General features: G+C 46.0%; 1 pseudogene; it reads right to left on the bottom strand.

Annotated features, from left to right (window-relative positions):
- Positions 1-1705: 1705 nt before the first annotated feature.
- LOC136526177 (exocyst complex component EXO70B2-like) lies at positions 1706-11144 on the bottom strand (annotated as a pseudogene).
- Between the last annotated feature and the right edge of the window lie 261 nt (positions 11145-11405).

The raw sequence follows: 11405 nt of genomic DNA on the forward strand, positions 1-11405 counted from the left end.
GATTTTACGCTTTCTGAAAGAGAAAACGTATTCTGAATCTACGAGAAAGAAACTATGCTTTTTGGAATAGGAAAACGTATTCTGGAAGTGCGCCATGGACTACGGGTTATATTACGCAAAATTGCAGGGGCTCTTTTGCAAATAAACCAAGTGAAAGGGTACGGGCGATCTTGGACCATTGGATTGAATTTGGATGGCCCAGATTAGAAAGGAGGGGGAGAGAGAGTCACCGGCCAAAGGAGAAAACCGACGCGGCGGAGCTCCATTACCGGCGGCGAGAAGCTCCCCGGAGCACTCGGTTTGGGCCCTTGAGGCCACGGTTTGACGAGCCGAGAGAACAGGGAATAAGAGGAGAAGATGGTGAACTCACCTAGGGCCTTCTTGCAGTCAATGGTGGGTCTACAGCGTCGGGCAGCACGGCGGCGACGACGACGGCGACGACAAGAGAAGGAGGAGAAAAATCTAATTTACTACACGATGGATTTCCCAAACTAGGGGCTCCCCTTACGGTAGTTTTGGTGTGGTTTACCCAAGGTGTTGGTATATATTTATACAGAGAAAAGCTCCCCACATCTACATCAACTAGCAATATGGTAGTAATTGATGTTGCACCCTCTATATTTACTAATGGACCTAAATAATCATTAAAGCACATTAGTAAATAAATGTATGGGCCTTTGAGATTTATTAGTATTATTGCACATGGGCTTTGAGACTTGGTTGGAAAATGAGATATAATATTTATTTTTGGAATTAATTAATTTCACAAATAAAATAATTTTAGAAAAGTTCAAAATTGATATTTAAGGCACGAAAAATACTCCAAGACCTCCAAAAATTTGGGGAAAATTCCCAGAGACACTTTGGAACATGATGAACCCAAATAAGGTATTTAGATCTCATGAAAAGATTATTTGGAACTTGGAACGTAAAGATTAAGGTGAAGGAGGTAGGAATTAAATTTCAGAAAGAAGCTGGATAATTCCTAGAGATAGATATTCGTCTCCTAAACGTATTTTAAAAAACATATTTTGCACATAGAAACACAAGATGCGACCGACATGAATGCAACAAACACATTTCTACCTTAAGATAAATTTTAATCTAATGAAAATTTATTATTTCCCAATATTTTCATGAGCATAAAAATAAAAAATTACATCATTTTAGCTCTATTTCAAGAGAATCAAATTTTTTGGTGTTACATCTACTCATGCGAGGGGTAAGGTCATTGTGAGTATGGGATCTCATGTAACGTAGCTAGTAGAGAAACTAGGGACCGGTCATTGGATAGTGAGTCTGAGTAACCACCCATACAGACCACATACCACAAATGGGGTGGTAAGCCAAGTAATTAATGGCGACCGGTTTGTCCGTTGAACTGGCAAGAGGGTGGCACCGGGTAGATTGGTGGCATTACCCGAAAACTTATTGAACCTTCCGTGGACATTCTTGGCCAGGTTAGGGAAAGGTTAGAGATGTGAGACAACCCTTACTCGGGCATGGGTATGGTGGTTTGTCCCGTTCTCTGTATGGGTACAGTTGTACCCTCTGTGCAGAGTTTATTTGAAAGCCTGAAGTCCTTAGGGATGAAACTGGTTGTTCCTACTTCTAGACCCTCTGTTGAGTAATAATGAACTTGATGATGATACTTGATTATGAGATGAATTATAATGTTGATCACTTCAATTATGATTACTCATTACTACTTCACCTGCCGAGCGCGCAAGCGGTCCGCCTTCACCTGAAGGTAGGCCACATGGCTACGGGGACTCTGGTCCAGCGACATGAGCCCGGGTGCCTCCTTAGCAAGATCATCACCATTGATGTGGTAGCACATGCGTGGCTGGGCCTCATAGTCAATGTCGTCGGAGTCATACTCCGGTCCATCCCCCGAGAGGACCTCAAGGAAAGCGCAGAGCGAGGGGACGTCCATCCCCTCTACACTGGAGAGGATGATGCTCCACAACGCCTCACGACTAATGAGGTGCTCCAACTCCAGCTGGAAGGATGCCGCCTCATTTTGTATCCTGAAAAACAGGTCCGGAAGGTAGTACCAGAAGTGATCAAGCGGTGGAGCACCTCACTAGTGGTGATCTGGTGGTGGACGTTGGCTAGCATGTAGAACATCTAGCGGCGGTCTGACACAGTGGGGTTCAGGCCCAAACCACGTCGGATCTGACATGCCTGAACCTCAAGATCTGCTCCTAAGAGTCCTGGCGAAGGAGGTGGCACTAGGGGATCATTGCCCGCTGGTGCAGTCCAGTGGAGTGGACGAAGCTTGTCGGCGATGTAGGCCAGACTCCCAAAGTTGAGGACCTAGCCTAGAGCAAAGGCATCGGCCATGATGGAGGACTCACCGGGAAGCCGATACCGCCGTCTAGGGCAGTGCCGCTTGCTCTAGTGACAAGGCGGGTGGCTCTGGGCGCTGTTGAGCCAAAATCATACTTGATGCTGGCCCCTACCTAGCGAACCAGTTATTGCGGGGTCAAAACTGCGACAAGCATGTTGTTCAAGTCAGTGTTAGAGTACCAGGTCTCCGGTGGCTTGGGTGGATTCAGGAACACAAGAATCACACAGAGAAGACGCAATGGTTTATCCTGGTTCGGGCCAATTCGGTACCTACGTCCAGCACTAATGATCCTTATACTCAAGAGCACCCAAAATCTAGGGGGCTACAATAGAGTGTAGAGGAAGAGAAGTTTGGTAGGGGCTAGCTCGGTGCTAATCCTAAGGTTGTCTCACCGCCGGTGGTGTCTCCCCTCATCAAAGAGGAAGGAGACAGCAGGATGTGGTGGAGGAGAGGCTCTCGGTGCCCCTCTCCAGGTTGCCCTGCTCTCGGTGTAGAGCGGAGGTAGATGGAATGGAATGGAGTGTCTAGTGATCGAACTCGCCTCCTCCCCCCTCTAGTTTTGACCTTATCCCTTATATAACGAGATAGGTCGGGTACGAGGTGGTTTCTGAGTTCTAGTCTATGGTCTATGTACGCCAGAGTCTAGGAGGGGCTTATAGCGGTGCGCCATGGACCATTGAAGAATCTTGGAGCTGAAGAAGCCTGGGCATCGTCTAGCTGCTCTATTCTGACACTCTGCGTGTTAGGCGATGTCAGCTTGGACCGGCCTCCCCTAGGTGAGACCTTTCGGAGTCTTCTTGGTGGCGAAGGAAGCCGGCTCTAGGGGCTGATGGATAGGCCCGAAAGCCCTCGATTCCCTAGAGGTTGCGGGAACCTTTGTCTTCTTGTGTCACGCCCCGGATGTGACCCTGTCGGAGGAGCAGTTGGTAGGGGCACACCAAGGGAGCAACGCTAGGGAGCCCCCAGGCATCGGTAGCCTAGGGCTTGTCTTCTTGTGCCTAGGCCTTGGCTGGCATCATTAGCCGGGCAGGAGCCAAGGACTGGCCTTGGTCATGCCGTAGATTAGGAGCCTAAGGATCGGGGAAGCCCCGGGCCCTAGGTGGAAGCTACGGTCGAGTTCGGCTTAGCTGGGTCTCTTTGCCAGACGGCGCGCGAGAGCGTGCCCAATGGGCATAGCCCCTGGGTGATCCTAAAGGTATCGATCAGGGGTCTTCTTCGTTCGGGAACCCTTAGACCCGAGGCTTAACATACATGTATGTTAGGATCTCGTCAGTCATGCTGGCAAGATTATCTACAAGCTCATCATATGAATCAATATAATCAACCACATTAGCATTTTGTACCTTTGTATCACCTTATGACCTGAATCAATGTGGTGTAGTAGATGAGCTTGTAGTAGCATCACAATCGCCATCTGAGCATGAACCATCAACATCATCATCAAGTGTGCATAGGGTAGAATCATCAATTGCATCACTTGAGGCATCATCATCAACCTTATCAAGTGAACTTGTAGTTGATTTATCATCATCATCACTTGACCATGAGGTGGAGCAATCTTCCACAATCACCAAGTTGTGGTCATGCTCAACACACTCATGAGCCTCCTTCTTGTGAACATCCTCCTTCTTAAACTTTCCATCATCACATGTAGAGGAGTCACTGAAGAAAGCTTAGAGTGCCATCCACATATCATGAGCACTCTCCAAGTCCCACACATGTCTAAAAATATCTTCAAGCAAACCACATGTTAGATAATATTGAGCACGTGTATCAAGGTGCAAGCAATACTTTTGAGCTTGGGTTAGATTACTCTTATCCAAGACATCACGAGAAAAGCTACCAACAATGAGCCACCATGTCTTAGGACCTAAATCACAGAAATGATCAAGCATATGACGTTTCAACACCTAAAAATGGGGAGAGAGATGGCCAAGAGAGGAGTTGCAGCACCTAAAAACGCCCAGGAACTGGAATATCCAGCTCAGGCCCAAAAAATATCCGGACAAGCTCCTCTGGTTGCACGCATATCTACTGGAATATCCAGGTAGGGCCAGAAAAATATCCGAGCGACCCCTCTCTGTTTGGGCACAACCAACAGTCCCTTTTCCAACTTTTTAACCCTTTTTAAGGTGATAACTTTCCCACAAAATACCAAAAAAATTTAGCACTTAAGTTAGCATTTTCACAAAGAATTTTTAGGGCTTTCTCATGCATCTCACCACGTCACTAAGCGCAATGCATATGCAAATGAAACTCACACTTAGTGGCACTAGATAACTGTTGTAACTAAAAGTTTTTCACTCTTTATGGTACGGCTATCTATCCTAAACCTAGTCAAGCACTTCTCTACTCAACTTAGACCGGTGAAATGAAATGCCCTACAAATACACCTTTGCCTTGTGCATTCCATTTCATCTCTTCCAATGTTGATGCCACACAAGCACCAATCCATCATCAAGCCTTTTGATCATCATCATGAGTCAACACTTGGCTTGATCTTCCTTGAATGATATGATCCACTTCATATCATCATGTCACCTTTGATTCATTGATCCTGACCTCACTTGTTCTTCACAGTAGCTTCGGTCCATCGGCATTAATTCTTCCTCAAGCTTCCCCGCCACGAGGTTTATCGCTTCAAAGCCTCCGACTTGTCATTCACGCTTGCAACCGATCCATCAAGCCAAGCCTCATCTTGATCTTCTCCACCTAGTCACATGACTCCATGTCATGTATCATATGCAATGAGATTCTTCATCACATGTGTGAGCATTGCAAAATATCAAAGCCATTTTTACCTCCATGGCATACGTTGCTCACACAAGTGTACCTAGGGACTAATCATATGTGTATCTCACATAAACACATATTAGTCCATCTAGGTTGTCACTCAATTACCAAAACCAAACTAGGGACCTTTCACACATGCGGATCTGGGGGCTTGCAGGAGACGGCGGGCAAGATCTAGCCATGGTAGGCCCCTCGGCGTGTGTAAGCGTAGATCAGGTGACGGTGCATCTCTTCCCAGTAATGATGGTCTCTCTTTCTCCATCTCACCTCACTCCTCTCCCCCTCACTCTCTCATTCTCCCAGGGCAAACGGCGGTCTGGCTGCAGTGGGTGCGGCTCGCACCCCACCGGCTAGCAGCATCGATGGCGCCCAGATCTATGGAGGCTGCGGGTGCGGGTCTCGGATACGGCGAGCAGCATCGACGAAGCCTGGATCCGGCCATTGGAGCTGTGGATCCGACCCGCAACAGCAATGATGGATGTAGTGGCGGTGGTAGCAGCGTGGACGCGGAGTACGGCGATGGGCTCGATTGGGCTCGCTCAGGCTTTTTTATTTTTTTTAAATCGATTATTGGAGGCGGGTGCCTTAAGACGCCCACCTTCATTAATCAGTTAACCGAAGCGGGTAATGTAACCGCCTCTGTAGGTCTCCATTAAGGGAGGCCTTTGATTGGAGGTGGTTGCAATGTCCGCCTCCGTAAATCAATTTTGCCCGCCTCCATAAAGCATTATGTAGTAATGTAATTTGTAACAAAACTTGATGTCATTTTTAGGGAGGCAAATGAGGCAATGATCAAGAAACATTGATTGAACAAAGTGCCTGGTCATTTGAGTAGGCTTAGACAAGCTATCTGCTGGTTTAATTTATGCTTTTGATTTGTGCACTTTGTGATGGTTTGTGTGAGAAAAATTGTAATTTTATGAGTGGATCATGACAGCCTTTTGGTGCACCTTTTGTCACTTTTGGCGCACCTTGTCACTTTTGGCAGTAGCTAGCATGTCCTTTATCTGTGGCCGCACATTATCTGTTTACTCTGCTATTGTTACTGTCCATTATCTCTACGTGTATGAGATCATGATGAGAGACTTGCAGATCAATAACCCAAAACATGGGAGATTTATTTTTTTTTATTTTGCTGCAATTCTGTATTTGCAGTACACCAACACTTGTCCTAGCTGGTTCAGTTCCCCCAAGCAACACCGCTTTCAGATATATCCCTAGCTAACCGAACAGCAGATGTTAGAAGCAGGGATTAGTGACAGGCAGAGAATAGTGACAGGCATGGATCCACTCATTTCAGGGGTGGAAGAAATCAGCTCCGGGATTGGATCCTCGGCCTCCGAACGAGGCCTTAATTGTATTTTACATGGAATCTTTGTTTAAGTATTTTGTTTTTTATTTCCCACCTAAATCAATCTACTTATTGTATTTTTACACAAAATTTTATTTAATATATAGGATATTAGATTACCATAACAGTCAATGTTGTTTATCTTATTATTTCTTTTGTTACTGTAATTTCCATACTTTTAAAGTGAGGGTGGGGACTTATTTTAACTCTCAAGTATTAATGGGATCTGCTCCACGTCGGTTGATGTACCACTTGTTTATCCACAGGTCACTAAATTGTGAAGTAGAACGAAATGCTAGTTAAGGTTTGTTTATATCTGTAATAAGTCACAAAAAAATTGACAATAATTTAGCTAGAAACGAGCTTTAGGTCTCATTACAGTTCCAATTCTACGCGGCGACAGTTAACTTTTCTTACTTATATTCCAAAATGCTCAGTTCTTTGCCCATTTCAATGAACCAACCAGAAAATGAATCATTTTGTCACTACCTTCCCCAAAAACAATCGTTTTGCCAATAATGCCAACGAGTGATTACAACCAATGGACTTGCTAAGTTTATACAATATTTGAAAGTAGACGTTGTCTCTCTGTTTTTCCTAATAAATAATACTAGTAAAATATAGTACAAGTCTAAGTCTACAGACCGAATTTTTTGCTAAGAGCACTCCCCCTGCATTGGAGGAGCTATTGGAAACAACGTTTCATCATCCGTCATTAAAACACCACCGATCATCGTTCGAACAGCTCTTCCAATAGCTCCTCCAATGCAAGGGGAGTGTTCTTGGGTGGCCTATTGCTCTTCCCTTTGGCCGCTCGCTCCGCCAAGTACTTGCTGTAACCTGGAATGACTCCCCCAATGACGGCTTTGCGCAATCTCTTCCTAAGCTCAGGGTTTGGAACCTTCCACTGCTTTTGCATGGCGTAAGTTTCCCTGAACTCATTTTCGAAGTTATCCAGCCTCCCGACATGGTTCAGGAGGCCGCGAGGTATGTGTATGTCATGGTACAACCAAGACATCACTGGCTCCCAAGAGGCATCGAGGTAAGCTTCTATGAAGCTCTGGGTCTTGATAAGACCATCCAGATTTGAGTCCGTTTCTATTTGCTCCTGAAGATTTGGATCTGGCTGGTTAACGTAATCATCCATTGGGGGAGGTCTTCCTCTGGAATCTCGTTTCTTAGGCCTCTCGATCTTGTAATCTTCGAACAGAGTCCAGGACGGCAGGAGCAAGGATGAAACCTTCTGTGAAATGAAGCTGCAATTGTTCATCAAGAATATGTAGCGCAATCCAGGGTCCGAGATAAAATTTGATGTCTTCTCCAGCTGATTCTCCAAGCAAGAGATCGTATCCTTGATGACGATGAATGTTATGTGGGAGTCAACCTTAATGGTGAAGAAAGTAGTTTTTTCAAACCTGGGAAAGAGTTAAGGCAGGGGATCCTATCTCTCCCTTGCTTTTTAATCTAGTAGGGGATGTTCTTACAAAAATGCTCCAGAAGGATGCTGAGAAAGGTATCATTAAAGGGATAGCTGAAAACTTTAGGGTAAGCGGTATTGTGTCTCTATAGTATGCAGATGACACCATTCTTTTTTCTAGAATTGAGGAGGAATACACTAGGAACCTCAAAAGTATCCTCATTTGGTTTGAACAATTGTCTGGTATGAGGATTAATTTTCATAAAAGTGAGTTAATTCCGATGAATGTTGAACCTGAAGCAGTTCATAATCTTGCTCATTTGTTCTCCTGTCCGGTTGGTACCTTACCTATCAAATATTTAGGGGTCCCTTTGCATTATGAGAAGCTTAGTAGGGAGGACATTCAGCCTTTAGTTGATAAAATGTTGAAGAAAATGGTTGGTTGGAGGGGTAGGTTGTTGTCCTACACTGGGATACTAGTTCTCATTAAGTCTTGTTTGGCTAGTATTCCTGTATACTTACTCTCGTTTATTAAATTTCGTAAGTGGGTCATTAGAGTTATACAGTCTCATCTTGGTAATTGCTTATGGGATGATAGCCCCACATCCCGTAAATTTCATTTGGCCAACTAGGAGAGTGTCAGTATGATGAAAGAGTATGGAGGCCTAGGTATTCCTAACTTGAGCGATTTAATTTGTGTCTCTTAGCTTCTTGGGTTAAAAGGTATAATCTAGATGGTGATAAGATGTGGAGATAGTTTTTAGATTTCAAGTACAATACCTAACATCTTTTATAGTTCCTCTTCTGGAGCCTCTGAGTTCTTTAAAGGTTTGATGAGAGCTGCTTCTGTAGCAAAAATGGGATATAGATGGCATATAGGAAATGGTAAGAAGTGCAAGTTTTGGGAAGATAATTGGTTAGGTACTTCTAGTCTAGCTATTCAATATTGGGAGATATATGTGTTAATTAATGAGAAGGATACTACGGTTGCATCCCTATGGGATGGTATTGATTTGAAATACACTTTTAGAAGATGTGTCGATGGTAGATTATACAATCTTTGGTTAGAAGTGGTTCAGTTAGCTTCTACTATTAGCTTTACTGATGAGGAAGATTCACTAATATGGCAGTTTAATTCTCATGGTGTATACTCGGTCATTAATTTTAGGGGTATTTCTCCCGTGTTTGTTCCTACTGTTTGGGCACTGAAGGCCCCACCTAGAGTCCATTTCTTTCCGTGCCTGTTATCTAAAAACAAGGTTCTGACTAGGGATAATTTGAGTATCATGAAGAAAATCAAGGATCCTACTTGTTTATTTTGTTCAGAGGCTGAAACTATCAATCACTTATTTTTTAAGTAGCTAAACAACTTTGGTCAATTCTTTCTGAGATCTTAAATAGACAAGTTGGTTCAGATTTGGTTTCTGTTGGCACTATGTGGATTAGTAATAGGAAATTCATAGTGAAAAATATTTTTTGTGCTGCTGCCCTGTGGGGGCTTTGGAAACTAAGGAACAGCTTGTGTTTTCAGGGGACACTCTGGGTAGATGTGCGGGTGCTGATAATGAAGGTAACAGCAATGCTACAAAATTGGAGTTCTCTGTGTCCAGAGGAGAAAGTTCCAGAATTTCTGGATCACCTGGACAAACTGAAAAGTTTCGCCACAAGTCCTCACCGTCTACCTGGCTTGGTCGGGTGAATGATGAATGGGATCGCATCTTATATCAATCTGGGAGAGGCTGGAAGATCAGTACAGCTGATGCTCTGCTGACAAGTGAAGTTGATCTAGAAAGGTTGGCTCGTGAAAGAAACTGGTTTAGTGTTGCGAGTGTTGCGGAAACCGGGGGATGTAATGATGTTAGTAGTTTTTCTAGTATTCTAGGCGGTTGTTTGCCTGTTGAGGCCTTCTGAGTTTCTGTTGGAGTTTTTTTGAACTTTGAATATTGTAAGGAGCTTAATGGTTTGATCTTTGCAATATAAAGGCTGGGGGCCACCCTTGAACTCTAAAAAAAAATCCTTGATGACGATATCAACCGAGCTCGAGTAGTGATCGGGTGCGACAGCAGCATGATGTAGCTCATCATCAGCCTGGTGGTCCTGTGGACGCCACCGACCTCTGCCGATGAGACTCTCCAGCAATCGTCCGTGACGAAGGAAGTTCTGACTTTCTCCATCATGCTCCATATGGCGTCGCTCAGCCTGTTCATCTTCCGTACGTAGGAATACAGAGTTCATGGCGTCGAACATGGAGCTGGTCATGGACGCTTCTTCGAACAAGGCCAGGACAGCCGGCGAGTCATCCACGACGCAGGTGTACACCTGCAACATCCCCGGGAGCGTCTCCGGCGCGTGGTCGTCTTTTAGAACGGCGTCAGCCACGGCGTCCACGAAGTCAAGCATCCTGAGGACGCCTGCCTCCGCAAACCGCACGAACTGGGCCACCTCCTGCTCGCGCTCGGTCATTTTTCCGGTGGCCAGCAGCATCAAGTACCAGATAGCCTTCCTGGCCCCGCCGACGGCCGGCGGCCGCTTGGCGCGGAGCTCCTGCTGCGTGATGCAGAGCACCTGCACCATGGTCTTGAGAGCTTTGATCCACCTCTCCATCATATCTAGGACGGAGGCGCACCTGCACCATGGTCTTGAGAGCTTTGATCCACCTCTCCATCATATCTAGGACGGAGGCGCATCCATCCTCCAGGTGCAGCTGCACCTGCACCCGGTCTCCTTCCCCTATACTGAGTACCCACAACACGTCCAGCTCCCCAAAAGGCTGTCTTCGAGGCCAGGGCAGTGTGCCGATGAGGAGCCGAATGCTCGGATGAGGCCCTGCATGTAGCCGTCGTGGACCATCTGCTGCGCGATGGCGCGGAGCTCCTCGACTCCATCTAGGTCTGCAGCCTCCTCCCAGTCGGAGGAGAAGGACGAGGACAAGGGCGAGCAACGGGCCCATGCATCCAAGGCCGGACTGGAGGCCGAGCTCGCGCTCGACCAGCAAATAAGCCCCCCCATCTCCCGCCTCAGTGTCGCAGCTCGCGGGGAAGAACCACTGCACCGACCCGCACAGGCCGCCGGAGACGACAGAGACTCTGCGGATCGAATCGCGGTAGGTGCACAGCGAGGAGTAATCGAGCTGGAGATTCCCCAGTACGGGCGCAAGCATTCTTCCTGTGCCTCTGTCGACTGTCGTACTGCATCATCTCTGCTACGGTTCGGTTCTGTAATCCGTATGCACAGTAAGCAAACTCTCGGTCTGTTCGCTAGTTGGTTTCTGAGCTGGTTTAGATTGGCTGGTGCTGGTTTATTGTGAGAGAAAAATACTGTTGGCTGGCTGGTTTGGGCTGGCTGGTTTGGGTTGCCTGGTTTCTAGCTCGAGGCATCGAGTGATGACTTATTGGCTAATAATATAATGGCTCAAGTTCACTGGATATCAACCACGCAAATTGTTGCTCGCTTCGTTTTTCAGAGATGATTAGGTCAGCGTGTTTGGTATG

The sequence above is a fragment of the Miscanthus floridulus genome, chromosome 19 (genome assembly GCF_019320115.1).
Source record: "Miscanthus floridulus cultivar M001 chromosome 19, ASM1932011v1, whole genome shotgun sequence".
Taxonomy (NCBI): domain Eukaryota; kingdom Viridiplantae; phylum Streptophyta; class Magnoliopsida; order Poales; family Poaceae; genus Miscanthus; species Miscanthus floridulus.